This window comes from Saimiri boliviensis, chromosome 6, assembly GCF_048565385.1.
Source record: "Saimiri boliviensis isolate mSaiBol1 chromosome 6, mSaiBol1.pri, whole genome shotgun sequence".
Lineage (NCBI taxonomy): Eukaryota > Metazoa > Chordata > Mammalia > Primates > Cebidae > Saimiri > Saimiri boliviensis.
In genome coordinates, this window is record NC_133454.1 from 39,002,589 (window position 1) to 39,019,240 (window position 16,652).

At 37.1% G+C, this 16,652-nt stretch overlaps 1 long non-coding RNA gene across 1 annotated transcript in view; it reads left to right on the forward strand.

Moving 5' to 3' along the window:
* LOC141584820 (uncharacterized) overlaps window positions 1–16,652 on the forward strand; it is a 218,387-nt gene that overhangs the window by 111,088 nt on the left and 90,647 nt on the right. The gene's annotated exons all lie outside the window — the stretch shown is intronic.

The window sequence follows — 16,652 nt, forward strand, 5'->3', positions numbered from 1 at the left end:
CATGACGACTTTTTCTTTTCCCTCGCAAGTGTGGTTTGTGGTACAATTTGAGGGAAATATAAATGAGAGCATCTCTTGTTTCAGCAGAGTCGCAAACCCATCTGGCAAAACATCGGCCTCAGCATATTTATGGATGTTGTGGGAAGAAACAGCAGAGAGTAGTAAATTTTTACTTCACTTAGCAAAATCTTTTATTTCTCCTGTAGGAAAGTAGCTACTTTTAATTCTTCAAATAATAAGTATATCAAGATGGCATGTTTACTTCTGTAAAGAAAGACTTAGTACTGCTTCTCAAACATTTATTACAGCCTGGTAAATTATAAACTGCATTTTCTCTATAGTTACTATAGAGGGAAATATTGTGTCTGCCTGAAGCCCATGAAACTGAACCAAAACCAGACTTGAAGACTTGGAGGTGCTATAGCACAACCACAGGATTGAGTCCCATGGTTGGAATTTAAACACACTGGCATGACCTCTCAGTGAATATGGAGTCTTGCATAAATTCCCTAAAGATCCAGGCAGAGCCAGAAGAATTACACTGGAACACAACAACTATAATGGCTAGCACATACTGAGTGATTACTGCGTTCTAGGTTTAAAAGGCAGTATCTCATTTAATCCTTCCAACAGCCACACAGGTACTGTTGAAGGCTTGTTTTCCATTTTAGCTATGAATAATCTGATACACTGAAAAGTTAAATACTTGTATGTGATCATATAGTTTATGAATGATACCAGCATTTGAACCCAGGTCAGTAGACTCAAAACTCAATGTTCTTGACCACCGTCCCCATCCAATTATGACCTCAACCCTATCCATTCTCAGATATTTTCTTACAAGCTGCGCTGTTTGGTTCCCACACTTCAGGGAATGCCCAAGAAAACTAGGGCTGCTGTAGGCTAATTTCAAGTTTCTCAATTTTTAATTTTAAGTTTGAATAATAGAAGTATTCTTGGTCCAACAACTCAGGAAAATAGTCCAAGGGGCCTCTAACCTATTATTCCTTTCAGAAGTCACACAATCAGTACCATGAAATCAAAGTACCATCTTTGGTCCCCTGCAGAAGCAAATGGGTAGAGCAATATAGACCATGATCTTTGAATTTATTGGACTTCTTTAAATGATTGGAAATGCAAGTTAATTTAAGTGACTTCGATTCAGACAGAAAATGATCCTCAGGTTAGGAACACTTTAAGACAAAGAGAAGGAGCATGAATACAGCTTTAGGGTGAGTACAAAATGGGTATTCTAACATGTGAGTAAAATGTTATAATCTAGAGTAGCCAGTAACCTTAGAGAAATCCAGAAAAGCCTACGACACGTATGCGATCATTTGAAGAAAATTTACTATGCTTTTATCCAAAATACAGCCAAATATACCGTTTCAAATAGATTATTTCCATTAAGTTCAAAATTAGATTGGTGCTTAATCAGCAATGCAAAGCAATAATTTATTTTAAGTTGCTTTACTGTCTCATAGTATTTAATTTTGAGATTAAGTGAAAAAATATGCAAAAAGTTTGATTCATCTACTAAGCTTGCAGAAGTTAGTTCATTAGAAGCATTTGTTTTTACAAATAAATTTTCATAGTATTTTAAAATATCATTAGATAATAAATAAGTGCTTGAGAAGCTGGAAAACAAACGTCATTTTATTCGACATTTGAAAGTAGAGAAAAATAATTAAATAGGCTAACTGTTCTTACAGATTTTCACATATTTTTAGAAATGTTGTCACTTCAAACTAGAAGAAAAGAAGCCTTTTTAGCTACCAATTTAATGAATATATTCATTGAGCATCAACCATATAAAACACCATGCTAGTCTCTAGGGAAATGAAATGAAGAGTAAGAAGAGGGCCTTTTTCTTAGAATCATTACAATATTACCTCCCCCATAAAGAAACATTTTTAATGACAAATAAAAATAAATGCCACTGTTTTTCAACTTTAAAAATCCCATTTATTATCAAAGAACTTTACTATTTTACTAGTTTCTCATTCCATTTAAGAACATAATCGGGCCAGGTGTGGTGGCTCATGCCTGTAATCCAAGCACTTTGGAGGCTAAGGCGGGCAGATCACCTGAGGTCAGGAGTTCAAGACCAGCCTGACCAACATGGTGAAACCCCGTCTTAAAAAAAAAAAAAAAAAAAAAAAAAAAACATAATCAGCACAAAAGAAAAGAACACAGAAAGGTTATAGAATATTGTTCATGGAAAAGTGTTTTTATATGGAGATGGGGATGTGCCACCACATCATAATGTGTTGGCAAACTGCTTGTCAACACAAGTCCTTACCTCAGGTTTTAATTGTTAAACTCAGAGTCAAGCCTTCTGGTTAGCACCGTGGAATGATTTGTGGTTTCAGATACCATTTTTAACACAATGGGGCTGACTTGGTATTTAAAAATGCTGCCAGATCACTGGGAAATTTCAAAACCTGTAGAATGAACAAACAAAAGTGGACTAAAGTAGGATTACATATCTACTGTTGATTCAGACATTAGCAATATGGGACTTTTTAAAACATAGGTCTTCATCAGTGTCTGAGTTCAAAACATTTGGTTCCCAAATGGGAACCAAAAATGCCTATGAACAGCCAGATAGTGAAGCACAGGGAGGTCCCAGATGAGGAATAACACAAACGACTGGCCATTTGAGTTGGGTTAAAATGATGAAAAATCTGTAAATCAAAGAACCATTAAGATCAAGATTTTGGCTTCAGTTTAGAGTATAGTAAAAACTCATGGTTGATGACAGCAGTATATTTATCTTTCTAAAATGTAAGTGATTTTACTCTGCAAGTGCATGAAATTATAATTTTTTGTATGCACTCTCTGATGATTGCTTTGTTCTACCTTCTGATTTCTCTTTTTTTCATAACCTTATGAAATGGGCTTACATGGTATTAAAAAGGAGAACTAGCTGGGCACAGGGTGTGTCTATAATCCCAGCTACTCAGGAGGCTGAGGTTAGTTGGAGGATTGCTTGAGCCCAGGAGTAAAGTTTGAGGCCAGCCTGGGGGCACACAGGGAGGCCCCCATCACCAAAAAAAAAAAAGAAAAAAGAATAAAAAAGCTAAATTTTAAAATTTGAATTTTAGCGCTACTTTTGTGCAGTCAATCATGATATCATCCACAGGTCTGGAACAAAACAAAGAAGGGCTCATTTTAGATGCTGTAGCTGCAAAGCAAATGTTGATCAGCTTAGGAGGTCATTTACTTTTAACATTTAAATCACATGCTTTTCAGATGCTATACTTATACTGAGTTGATCCTCAAAAGTTACTAATATAATTTATAAGAAGCAAAAGAAATTATTTTTGGTTCTTACTGGAGTATAACATCTGAAAATCAAGTCCTAATTTCCTTGGCTCCCCTCCTAAAGAATTTTAATTTTTATTGTGTTTGGTTAAAAAAGAGTGGTTACTGAATGTCCACCTTGGCCTGATTTAACCAAATACTCTGAGAGAAAACAACTGGGAATAGAACACACATTCTAGCCCAACCCTTCTCAGATGTCTTTGAAAAAAGAAAAAAATCTAGATTGTTTGGTAGTGAATAATAGAAATTTAAACAAGGTGGAAAATGGAGAAATGCTTTAGTAGTTTTAACAACAAGCAATTTTGTTATATTTAAAGATCACTAATATTTAAACAATGAAGCAAAAGTCTATTTTTAAAACAACCTAGTCTCACCTTGTTACCTTAATTCAATAAAGTAGAGGTTGTTACATATTTTTAAAAAAGAAAATTCTCTCATTTAAAAAGTAATATGCAAAAACATAATGTAATGTTATCAAATAATGTTTGGGAAATAGAAACTTTTTCCAGAAGAAGAAGAATAACTGTAACATCTCCAGATTTTTGAGATAACCTTCCTTTGTATACACACACACACTACATACACATATATGTGCATATGTGTATGTGTATATGTGTGTATGTATACATGTTCCTCAACTTATAATGGAGTTACATCCAAATAAATCCATCATAAATTGAAAATATCATAAGTCAAAAATGCATTTGATTTATCTAACCTATCAACCACCATAGCTTAGCTCAGACTACCTTAAATGTGCACAGAACACTTACATTAGTCTAAAATTGGGGAAGGTCATCTAACACAAAGCCCATTTTATAATGAAGTTATTCAAATTCTCATTTTTAAAGTACAGTTTCTACTAAATGCATATATCTTTTGCACCATTGCAAAGTCAAAAAATCATAAGCCAAATGATCATGTTGTAATGGAACGCAAGTCCAATTGCTCACTGCTTGCAGAATCCAATTAAAAGGAGTGAGGTCTTGTAGAAAGAAAGTGACCTTATTTCAGAGCTAGCTGAAGAGAGGTAGCACAGGCTCCTGCCTTGAGGACACCACCTCAGTCTTCAGGGCAGAAGAGAAGGTCTTGGCATTAATGGCATGTAGGGGAGGAAACAATGAGGTGTGGGGTCTACCTGACTTGCTTCGGATGTCTTATCTATTGGGTGGTCTGCCTGGAGCCATCACAGGCATAGGTGAGCTGTAAATTGAGGCAATATCCTGGTGGAAAGGCACCTGGTTTGCTTCAAGGTTCCATCTGTGGAACTTCTAAGTAAACACATAGTTAGATAACCTTGCTGTGCCTGGTGGAGAGAAGGTACAGGTTATAATTGCATTGCTAAAAAGCTAAGTAAAAGAGCCAGGAGAGAAAAGAGGAAAAAAATTCTTTTTTTTTTTTTCTTAAAAATTGGGTACTCAGCTACAATATGTCAGGGACCATCTCTCTCTCTCTCTCTCTCTCTCTCTCTCTCTCTCTCTCTCTGTCTCTGTCTCTCTCTCTCTCACACACACACACACCTCTCTCCTTAAAGTTGATTTATTGATTTGTCTAGCCTATAGTCTATCTTAACGTGTGTAAGGCAAGAAACATCATAAACATTTAAATTACAAAGAAATATTTTTAAGTATGGATGGATATTTGTTTCTTTTACCTCTCCAGTGATCCAGTCCTCAACTAAACCAACGAAGCCATGTAGGGATCAAGCGCACAGGCCACACCTTGAAGTCAGATGCACCAGCCAAAATCCCAACTCTGTATTTTATGAACTCCCTAACTTTGGGCAGTTTGTTTCATTTTTTCAAACCTTCCCTTCCTCCTCTGTCAAGGAAGGGTCACATGAAGGCTCTCATGAGATAATGCAGGTAAAAAGCTAAACCCACTACATGGCTCCTTAAGTTATTACTAATTATAACAACATCCACTAAGTTATACTAAATGCTGTGGAGAGGGTTATTATATTCATTCATTTATTTATTCATTCATTACTTCACTCATTCACTGCCAGAAACTGTTCTTGGTTCTGGAGCTAAAAGTGTCTGTAATCAAAACAGAAAAATTCCTGCTGTTGCAACGCCAACATTCTAGTGCAAAGGATGACATATTCTTCTCGGTATCTTTCAATCAATTTTCATCTGCCTCCCCTCACCTTGGTAATTCATCTTTACATAATCATAATCTCCTGTCCTGCCCTCTATTGTCTCGGAACATTAGCCCTGGCTGTCTTAACCTCCCTACAGGACTACCAACCAATGGTGGAAACTTTAAAGTGGCTTCGTTCTTCTTGAAAATATTTGTAGTTACTATTATTATTTTGAAACAAAGTTTCATTCTTTTACCCAGGTTGGAGTGCAGTGGCACAATCCTGTCTCCCTAGAACCTTTGCCTCCTGGGTTCAAGCGATCCTCCCGCCTCAGCCTCCTGAGTATGTGGGACCACAGGTGCATCCCACCACACCCAGCTAATTTTTTTTTACTTTTGTAGGGACAGGACTTTTCCATGTTGCACAGGCTGGTCTCAAACTCCTGAGCTGAAGCAATCAGCCTGCCTCAACCTCCCAAAGTGCTGTAATTACAGACTTGAGCCACCACGCCTGCCTGTATTTGTAATTATTGAAAGGATAACAAGCCTCCAAGCTTCAAAGAACCGAATGTCTAAAGATGGAATTCCAGACATGATGAAAGGCACCCTAACTGTAATGGAGAATATAGTTGGGGCTACAGATTGAGGAAAGTTATTTACATGTATAGATGGGATAATCACAGTACCTATCTTATAGATTACGTGATGATTAAATGACCTAATGATTCAGAGCATTTGCAACAATGTCTGGCCCATAGTAAGCACCTAATATATTTAGTAATTCACAATAACTAATCTACATAGCGCCCACCCCACTGGGCACAGCTATAAGCACAGGGGATATAGAGTGAACAATCTAGACAGACTCTTACATCTTAAAAGGAAGATAAAAGAGACATTGAAATAGGCAATTTTGGGAGAGTTGTCGGTGTCATTATGAATATAAAATTGAATGATTCTATAGAGCGATTGGAGCCAGGGTGAGGAGGATGTACATTTTCAATCAAATGTCAAAAAAGTCCTCTCTAATAAGTATTTAAGTCTGGGACCTGAAGGAGAAGAAAGGTCCAGCCATGCAAATGTCTTGGAAAAAGGCATTCATCTAGACAAAAGGAGCACAGCATAAAGACACAAGGTGAAAACAAGCTTCCTTTCTGGGAGTGGAAACAAATGTGTGATGGAGCATAGGAGCAGAGTGAACCGAGAGGAGAGTGGGGAGGGAAACTGAGCCAAGAAATTTGTAAAATAGCAAAGTGGACTATGTTTCCTAGGCTATTCCACTCTATATCTCCCAAAGAAGATAAAATATTAGGTCCAAAATTTGACATATGTGTCCTAAAGATAAGCTTCCCCCTTGTAACTATGTGATGGTACCTTGTTTTGCTTCAAGCTGTCTCTGATTAATAATTATTAGTGTTCGAGTTACAATGTCTAAGTGAAATGTAAGAAGAAAGAGGCTTCAGACCATATGTCAAAAAAGAATGGGAAATTTCTATGATCAAGTAGGTTTGGAAGATACTGAATTAAACAATCACTAGGGACTTCTGAGAGCTTCATGACATCCTGAGAATGTAAGAGAGGTAGAGATTGCAGTGATTCTCTAAGTTATTTGAACTTGGAGCCCTTGTCAGGTTGCTTCTTGTTGTACTGAAGTTTCACAGCACACAGACTGGGAAAAGCTGTTTTAGGGAATTTAGCAAGGCAAATGAATACTTCTAGAAAAAGAAGAACAAACCTAAGCAAACCATAGAGAATCTAGATGCCTTTGACATCATCCTCAGAAAGCATCATTTTCTCTTGCCAGGGTGGATGTAGAATGGGGTACCTCAGAGCCTCAGGGGAAGTGCAGTGATAGAGGCCCAAGGCATGGCCAAATTCATGTGAAGCCACAGCAAACACGTTAAAGTCTACAAGGAAAGATGAAGTTGATGACTTAGGTAAATGTCCCATAACATCAGAGTTCTCCTAAAGGATTTTGTTAGATTGATTCATCAAGGCTTATTAATTACAACCCTCCTCTGCTGAATATTTAAGGAAGAAGGACAAAAGCCAAAACCTGTAGAGATACCATCCTCAGTGGCACAGTACCCAAGGGTGCATGTTGGAGCCACTGAGAGTCCATCATTGATTCTGCTTGGCCTTTGACTCCTCAGTTGTTAGGTACTAATGGATAAGAGAAAAATTATGACCCACTTTACTTTTAGGAAAAAGTACAATATATAGGTGATATGGACAGAAGGAAGTGAAACACTGGGTAGAAGAGGGCAGTGCCCAGTGAGGGCCCCGCCCTCAAGCCTGGACCCACGACCCAAAGTGAGAACTTTACATCCCTGTTTTTCTGCTTGAATGTTGCCTTTTCCAAAACCACCCTGGCCCAGCCCACCCCAATCCTGTACCCATAAAAATCCCAGGCTCCACTGGCAGCAGAGTGGTAGAGAAGGAGAGAAAAGAAGCAGCTTGACATCAGTGAGAATTAGCCTGACTTCAGAGAGATGGCTTAACGGCAGGACCTTGAAGAAGAGTTTGGCTCAGGACGGCTGAATTCCAGGGTAAGACCACCTTTCCACTCCACCCCCTTTCCAGCTCTCTATCCTGCTGAGAGCCACTTCCATCTACAATAAAATCACCTACATTTACCATCTTTAATTCATTCATGCAACCTGATTTCTTCCTGGATGCCAGACAAGAGTGCAGGATACAGACTGCTGTCATATTGAGTTGTTAAACACTTAAGCCATCCATGGATGGTGAAGCTAAAAGAACACATTGTAACACACACCCTCTGGGGACCTGGGGGTTGCAGGTCCCCCAAGATGCTGCTGCAAGGTTGCACAGAGTGTGCTTCTGCCAGCACCCAGAAGCTCTTATCCTGGCCCCTCCACCCACTCACCTGCCTGCTCCCCTCCTGCAAGAGGTTGAGAGCTGCAGGCTGAGTAAACAAGTCACCCCTTTCTTGAGTGAGTTCCATGAGTTCCATGAAGGGATAAGGGAAAATCACCTGTTTCATAGGCATGACACAACTGTTACGTTATTATTGTTTTTTTTTAATTGCATTTTAGGTTTGGGGGTATATGTGCAGCACATGCAAGATTGTTGCATAGGTACACACGTGGCAGTGTGATTTGCTGCCTTCCTCCCCCTCACCTGTATCTGGCATTTCTCCCCATGCCATCCCCCGCAACTCCCCACCCCACGCTGTCCCTCCCCTATTTCCCTCCAACAGACCCCAGTGTGTAGTGCTCCCCTCCCTGCGTCCATGTGTTCTCATTGTTCAACACCCGCCTATGAGTGAGAACATGCAGTGTTTGATTTTCTGCTCCTGTGTTAGTTTGCTGAGAGTGATGGCTTTCAGGTTCATCCATGTCCCTACAAAGGACACAAACTCACCGTTTTTGATGGCTGTGTAATATTCCATGGTGTATATGTGCCACATTTTCCCTGTCCAGTCTATCATCGATGGGCATTTGGGTTGGTTCCAGATCTTTGCTATCATAAACTGTGCTGCAGTGAACATTCGTTTGCATGTGTCCTTATAGTAGAACGATTTATATCCTTTGGATATATACCCAGTAATGGGATTGCTGGGTCAAATGGAATTTCTATTTCTAGGTCCTCGAGGAATCGCCACACTGTCTTCCACAATGGTTGAACTAATTTACACTCCCACCAACAGTGTAAAAGTGTTTCTGTTTCTCCACATCCTCTCCAGCATCTGTTGTTTCCAGATTTTTTAATGATCGCCATTCTAATTGGCATGAGATGGTATCTCAATGTAGTTTTGATTTGCACTTCTCTAATGACCAGTGATGATGAGCATTTTTTCATACATTTGTTGGCCTCATGTATGTCTTCTTTTGTAAAGTGTCTGTTCATATCCTTTGCCCACTTTTGAATGGGCTTGTTTGTTTTTTTCTTGTAAATCTGTTTTAGTTCTTTGTAAATTCTGGATATCAGACCTTTGTCAGATGGGTAAACTGCAAAAAATTTTTCCCATCCTGTTGATTGCCAGTTCACTCTAACGACTGTTTCTTTTGCTGTGCAGAAGCTGTGGAGTTTGATTAGGTCCCATTTGTCTATTTTGGCTTTTGTTGCCAATGCTTTTGGTGTTTTGGTCATGAAGTCCTTGCCTACGCCTATGTCCTGAATGGTTTTACCTAGATTTTCTTTTAGGGTTTTTTGTGGTGTTAAAGTCTTTAAGTCTTTAATCCATCCAAAGTTAATTTTAGTATAAGGTGTCAGGAAGGGGTCCAGTTTCTGCTTTCTGCACATGGCTAGCCAGTTTTCCCAACACCATTTATTTAACAGGGAGTCCTTTCCCCATTGCTTGTTTTTGTCAGGTTTGTCAAAGATCAGATGGTTGTAGATATGTTGTATTGCCGCTGAGGCCTCCGTTCTGTTCCATTGGTCTGTATCTCTGTTTTGGTACCATTACCATGCTGTTTTGATTACTGTAGCCTTGTAGTATAGTGTTACGTTATTTTTAATGGAAAAATCTACAGTTACTTTTGTATTAATCTAATATAATGTCTGAAATTCTAACTAATTTGAGATGTGTGAAAGAAATAGCAGAACTTGTAATGAAATATGGGCTTTGAAACCGGACATACCAAAGCCTGTTTCCTCATGGTGAAGTGAGGATAATAAAACTAATCTTACAGGGTTAGTGTGAAAATACAATTGTAAAGCACTTGGCACATTATAAGAGCTCAATAATGGCAGTAATGGTGAGCTTTTGTTGTTGTTTACATTATTCATTTCAAAGTACCTGGAAAATGGGAAATGCTCAATGTGTGGTAGCTATAAAGATTAAATTCTGAATTAATGATAATGGAGTTTGTTCAAAGTTTATTTTGGCATTGTGAAAACAATTGCTGATTCTCCAGCAATAATAGATAGACACACAAGAGAAACTCAAATCTGAGGCTTTAGGTTGTTTCAAAGCATTTAGCAATATTCACATAAAAACAATAAAAATGTCAATTACTATAATTCTTATTGACTCAGCAAGCCATCAGGTAGAAAGTATTTGGCAAACATAAGTATTGGTATGTAAATGATACACACAGGTGCGTGCGCACCTTTCATCATGTCTGGAACACACACACACACAGACACTCCCCTTCCTAATTCCACATTTGCCCAACTTTGGGGAGTTTTTGCAGCAAGCTTTTCTACTGGTCATTAGGTTACTATGAGAAACATTTTGTATGTCAGCTCATAGTCAGAATGACACTTTTACCCCTAATAAAAAAGTAGAGACATTGTAAATAGATATGTAACGCCTGTATTGCCTACATCTTAGTATAACATTTAGTCAAAATGTCAGTAAAGAATAGGAATATAAAATAAAGCAGCAAAACATGAAATAAAGACTATTGTCTTATATCAGAATGTATGACAATATGTTTTATTTGTGAATCACTGTAAGTATTTTTACCACACTGCAGTTTAAATGATTGACAATTGGTAAACTCTGTTACACTTTCTTCAACCACTAAGGGAAAAAAATTGGGTCAAGTTAAACCTTATAGTGTTACCACACAATTCCCGTGGTGTTAGCTTAACCCTCCAAGACCTCACAAAGCATTTTGTTTGACTCTGTTTTTCCCCTAATTGCCATTTAGGGATATGAGCTAGAACACCCAATATTTTGACCACTTACGTACATAACATGGACAAAGCAATTTTCTCTGAAAAGGGAGATTTTTGTAACTTTGACCACTCTTAAAGTTCAATGACAGCATTAAATCCTAACTGAAGAATATGCATCTTTACCTTTGGAATCATTTTTCCAGACTTCATCATCATCTAAGTAAACGTCATCTCCAGGTCCTTACCAGGAGAAAAGGCATGAGCCGGCTAACAGGGCTTGTCAAATGGGGAGAAATCACCATGCTCTGAAAGGGAAAGAACTCAGAAAATAACTGTGGGAAAATCATCAATACAATAACAAAGCCTATCACTTCACATAGAGGGTATTCAAAAATGGGAAATCTTCAATAAAGAAAATCGTTTCTTCATTATTGTTTCTGAAGACAGACAATGAGATTCCAAAGAAGATCGTGATCTCAGCAGTATACCAGAAAAGCCTATTGAAAGTAAGTAATTCACTCCAAACCTTGAATGCTGCTTGGATGATACGGTCCACAGTTTTGGAGGGTGAATCTGGCATGTAATTCACTATTCTGACCAACATACATACATATGAGAGGCATTTCAGTAAGCCCTAAACATGACATTTTAAATACTGTCATACTTAAAAAAATAAATTCTTTTGATTATTATTATTATTTTTTTACTTAGGGAATCAGAAATCTAAGGTACACCGTGGTATACTAAAGTTTCTTTAAAGACAGTCTTATTTTTTGTGTTTATGAGCCTTATTTTCTATGTGTTTTTTTAATGTGTTTATGTGTTCTTGGTTTTAGAAAATCTAAACTGCTCTATAATCACCCAAGGTTGAAAAAGTTAATAAGATGTTAATAATTTCAAATAAGGTTGTGAAATTCCATTTATTATAAAATGTTTGAATGTCTTGAAGTACAAGGCAAGAGAAAATTGAGTGTGACTAATAAATTAACATTTCAGCCTGTGCTGTAGACCAAGTAGTGATATACTAAAAGATTAAATTGGTATTCCCAGAGTTCTTAGACACACATTTTAAAAATATTGTTATAAAAAAGGTAAAAGAATCATCCAGTTCATAAACCCTAAGAAAGAATTAGCTATCACTTTCTTTGATTTTTTTTTTTGAGTGAAATCGAGCATTAACATAGAAAGACTTTAAAGTGTATTCCTTCTCAGCATTTTGCTAAATGAGTTTTATGCACACTGTATAAACTATTCAACTTTATTAGCAGCCTTTAAATCAATGAGATTTTACTTTAAAAGTCATTCACTAGTAGAGAAATATCTTTCAGATGTACTGGAAGTTGATTGCAAAAATGTTTCCTATTCCTCTTTATAGCCCTAGAGATTAGCCCCTATTAGATTAGCTTTCCTACAGGAAAGCCCTATTGCATATTAGGCGCTATGTTAAAATGTGCTGAATGGATGAACAAATAAATAAAGACAAAGGAAAGGCTCTAGAAATTATCTACAGATTTTTTTTTTTTTACTAGAAATTGGCTCATGTCTTAATCCTTCACTTCATTTGAGTTGTTATTTAGAATCTCACTTCAGAAAGAATCAGCTCCACCCAATGATTCTGAACTTTCTACATTTGGAAGATGATTCGTTGTACCAAGCTACCACAGTAAAGAGACAACAACTAATTTTAGCTTTTTCCTAAAGTTTGATTCTCATTGATAATTATTACACAAGAAAAAAATAAAACCATTAGTACTCTATCATATTTTGTAATTAAAATTTTTTTGTTTAAAAGGTATTTTAAGCCACCTAGAAATGACTTACTAACTCAGGATTCAAGTAACAGAGATAAAGCCTGGTAGGAAAGAAGTGATTTGAGGATAATATAGATTTGTAGATCCCCAAAACACTTCCAAAGATCATCTAGCCTAATTCCTTTATATTACATTGAAAAGCAGTTCAAAGACATTGAGAAACTTCCTTAAAATGATACAAAGTGATAAACTTGGTGCTGGAATTAGAATCTCAGCTGCTTGGCTGGGATAGTCCAGGATACTCTGTATCATCCCAATCTACTCTTAACCCATCAAGATGTGATCTGCAAAAGCGAATCCTGCCAGCTATAGCAACATTCTCATTGTACAGAGAAAAAAATTATGAATGCCACGTTCACCTGTAGGTCAAGATACCAGTTAGCTGCTTCATTTTCTTAGGAGAAAAAAGTATACTCTACTGCATCAGGAGTTTCATACTTTGGCTGCTTCCCCAGGGCTAAGGTTTTAGCATCCAGTTCACCATTTGATTCTAGACCAAAGAAGGCCTGTCATATGCTGGGGTATGTTCCGCAGGAGCTTGGAGTTTCTCCTCCGCCTCGGTGTTGATCTCAAAGGAAGTTGATGAAAGACTTTCAAATAATGCTAGAAAGAAAACACACAATCGTGACCATTAAATGAACGAACTACAGGCCAAATTAGGAAAACACCGATAGGAGGGACCTGTTACCTCTGCAGATTCATTTCTTATCCTTACTTTATTTACACTACTTTTTTCTCAAGTACAGAGCAAATATAATGTCTTTAAACCTAGAATGTAAGTTTTGACTCTTTTGGGATTTCATCTCTAAAATTGGCTAGTAGCAGGCAACTTGTAATTTGTCCCTTTATATGGAAGGAACAAAGAAAGGGAGGAAGAGAAGGAAGGAGGGAGGGAGAGAAGAAAGAAGGAAGGGAGAGAGTCAAGGAGGGGGGGAGGGAAGGAATAGAAAAAGAAAAAGAAAGGGAGGAAGGGAGACAAGTTAGAAGGGAATTGGCATTTATTAGGAAGTCACTGAAGGGCCAAGCACTGTCCTTGTGTTTTCACTCTTATTTACTACAGTGAGTCTGTCCCAGACACCTAGGTAAGGATATGTACAGCACTAGACAGGGCTATAAGACTAGGAAGAATTTTCCCAAAAAGTCATGACCCAAGGGCCTTTGCTATGAGTTTGCCTCAGTGTGGGAACCCATATAATTACCTTGCTGCCAGGACCATTTTAATCATTAGTCAACCCCAAATGGGATAATATAATCCAGATGTAGGAATTGAGCCATTGCCCGGTAAAGCATCATTGAGGATTTGTGTGTTTTTTTCAGAACCAAAATTATTTCCCAACTTTCCAAAACATTGGCAAACAGAAATGATTAGGCAGATTGGGCTCCCATACAAATATGCAAATTGATGAATCTGATCAAGCAAGGAGTAGAATTTGAACTGTTCTTCCTCCAGTAGGAAATGCTTTACACATTTTGGAAAGTCCTACACCTGTCAGTTTGTGCTGACTTCAGAGTAGTTTCAGCTTGAAAATGTAAGAATATTGCATAACTAGTAGAAATTGAGACATTTATGTTAATGCTTCATTTGCTCCCAGGGTATTTTGTCATATCAAAATTAAATTAATGACTTTGAATCTGCTTGCTCTACTGTTACTCATTTTCTTAGAAAATCCAGTCACTTGATGGGGTTTGAGGCACATCACAATCCCAAAAACTAAAATGAAGCCCCTCAAAACTTAAGCGTTAACTCAAGAAGTGGGAACCAGAAGCTACTGGTGACCGAAAATAGTTTTCCAGTGAGATCTAAGTAAGGTTATTTGTTTTCAGCCTATTTTCTGGCCCCAAGTGGTGGGACATGTGCACATGGCCTTGAACTGCACAGGGCACCAGCTATAATTCTACCTCTTTCTCTCTAAGAGAATATACTAGAAAGGAGAGTGACTTTTTTAAAAAAAGAAAAACCACCTACAATATGAAATAAATTTTAAAGTGTAAATTACTAAAATAAATTAGCACTTTATTCTTATTCCTCATAACTGACCTTACACAATTAGTGGAGACACTTTATTGAGTTATGACAGCAAAGTAGAAGATTTTCCAAAAATGTAGAGTATTAACATGATAGTATTGAAACTAATACAGAAAACTTGAAATATTAGGTCTTCATCTGTAGGTGAACTAAAGACTATGAAATTGAACATAAAGTACTTTCTTTGAAAGCAAAACTACAGTGAAAAGATTGCAACCCCAGCTTGGGTAGGTTAATTTAAAAGATACCTGTGCCAGGCATGATGGCTCATGCCTATAATCACAGATAGCAATTTGAGACCAGCCTTGGCAACACAGCAAAATCCAGTTTCGACTAAAATAAATAAATAAATAAGAGATATCTTCAAAGCTATGAGATAAATAGTGGTGTTATTTTAAGCTGACAGTATCAGAGGAAAATATCTGGAGTCTTATAGCTGTCTCATCAACTGTTCCCAAACTGGTGCAGAATCAGAAAGAGCTTTTTCAGCACTGGAAAGTTTATCAGTTTTCATGACTCAGGAATAAAACCTTTGAAGTAATGTGTTTTTTTAAAATAGAGCCTTCAAAAATAATCTAACAATATTATTTTATTTTTTTATAATTGATTCTATTTTCTTCATGTTATATTTTTCATGTTTTAATAATACCTTCTTTCAACAACAAATTTTAAGAAATATATTACATATTTAACAAATGTAGAAAGATAGAAAGATAAATCTTATTTAACAAATAGAAAGATAAAACATATTTAATAAATGTTTATAAATTTGATATTCTATAATACATTCATATTTTTATTTGCAATGCATTAACTACTTAATTTCAATGATTTTTTTTAATGTTATAAATCCCAAACCTGTTCTTAAAAATAAAAGACCAAGGCCAGGCAAGGTGGCTCACGCCTGTAATCCTGCCACTTTGGGAGGCTGAGGTGGGCAGATCACTTGAGGCCTGGAGTTCAAGACAAGCCTAGCCAACATAGTGAAACTTCACCTTTACTAAAACTACAAAAATTAGCCAGGTATAGGGGTGGGTGCCTGTAGTTCCAGCTACTCTGGAAGCTGAGGCAGGAGAATAACTTGAACCTGGGAGGCAGATGTTGCAATAAGCCAAGATCATGCTACTGCACTCCAGCCTGGGCAACAGAGCAAGACTATGTCTCAAAAAAATTTAAAAAATAAATAAATAAATAAATAAATAAATAAATAAATAAGACAAGTATTAAATGCAGATTTTTATGAAATGAACTTTGAAACATATCATTTTGTTTATTTTAGAAAAGTATTGGAATCTCTCAACTAATAACTAACTCTCTCATTCTCTTTTTTTTTTATAGGGTTCTACAATTTTTATTTCTTTTCTATACTATTTTTTATTACACTTTAAGTTCTGGGGTACATGTGCAGAACATGCAGGTTTGTTACATAGTTATACATGTACCATGGTGATTTGCTGCATCCATCATTCTATCACCTACCTTAGGTATTTCTTCTAATGCTATCCCTCCCCAATCCTCCCACCCTCTGATATCCCTCCCCTAGCCCCCAACCCCTGACAGGCCCCGGTGTGTGATGTTCGCCTCTCTGTGACAATGTGTTCTTATTATTCTACTCCCACTTATGAGTGAGAATATACGGTGTGTGGTTTTCTGTTCTTGTGATAGTTTGCTGAGAATGATGGTTTCCAGCTTCATCCGTGTCTCTGCAAAGGACATCTTTTTTATGGCTGGATAGTATTTCATGGTGTATATGTGCCACATTTTCTTTATCCAGTCTATCATTGATGGGCATTTGGGATGGTTCCAAGTCGTTG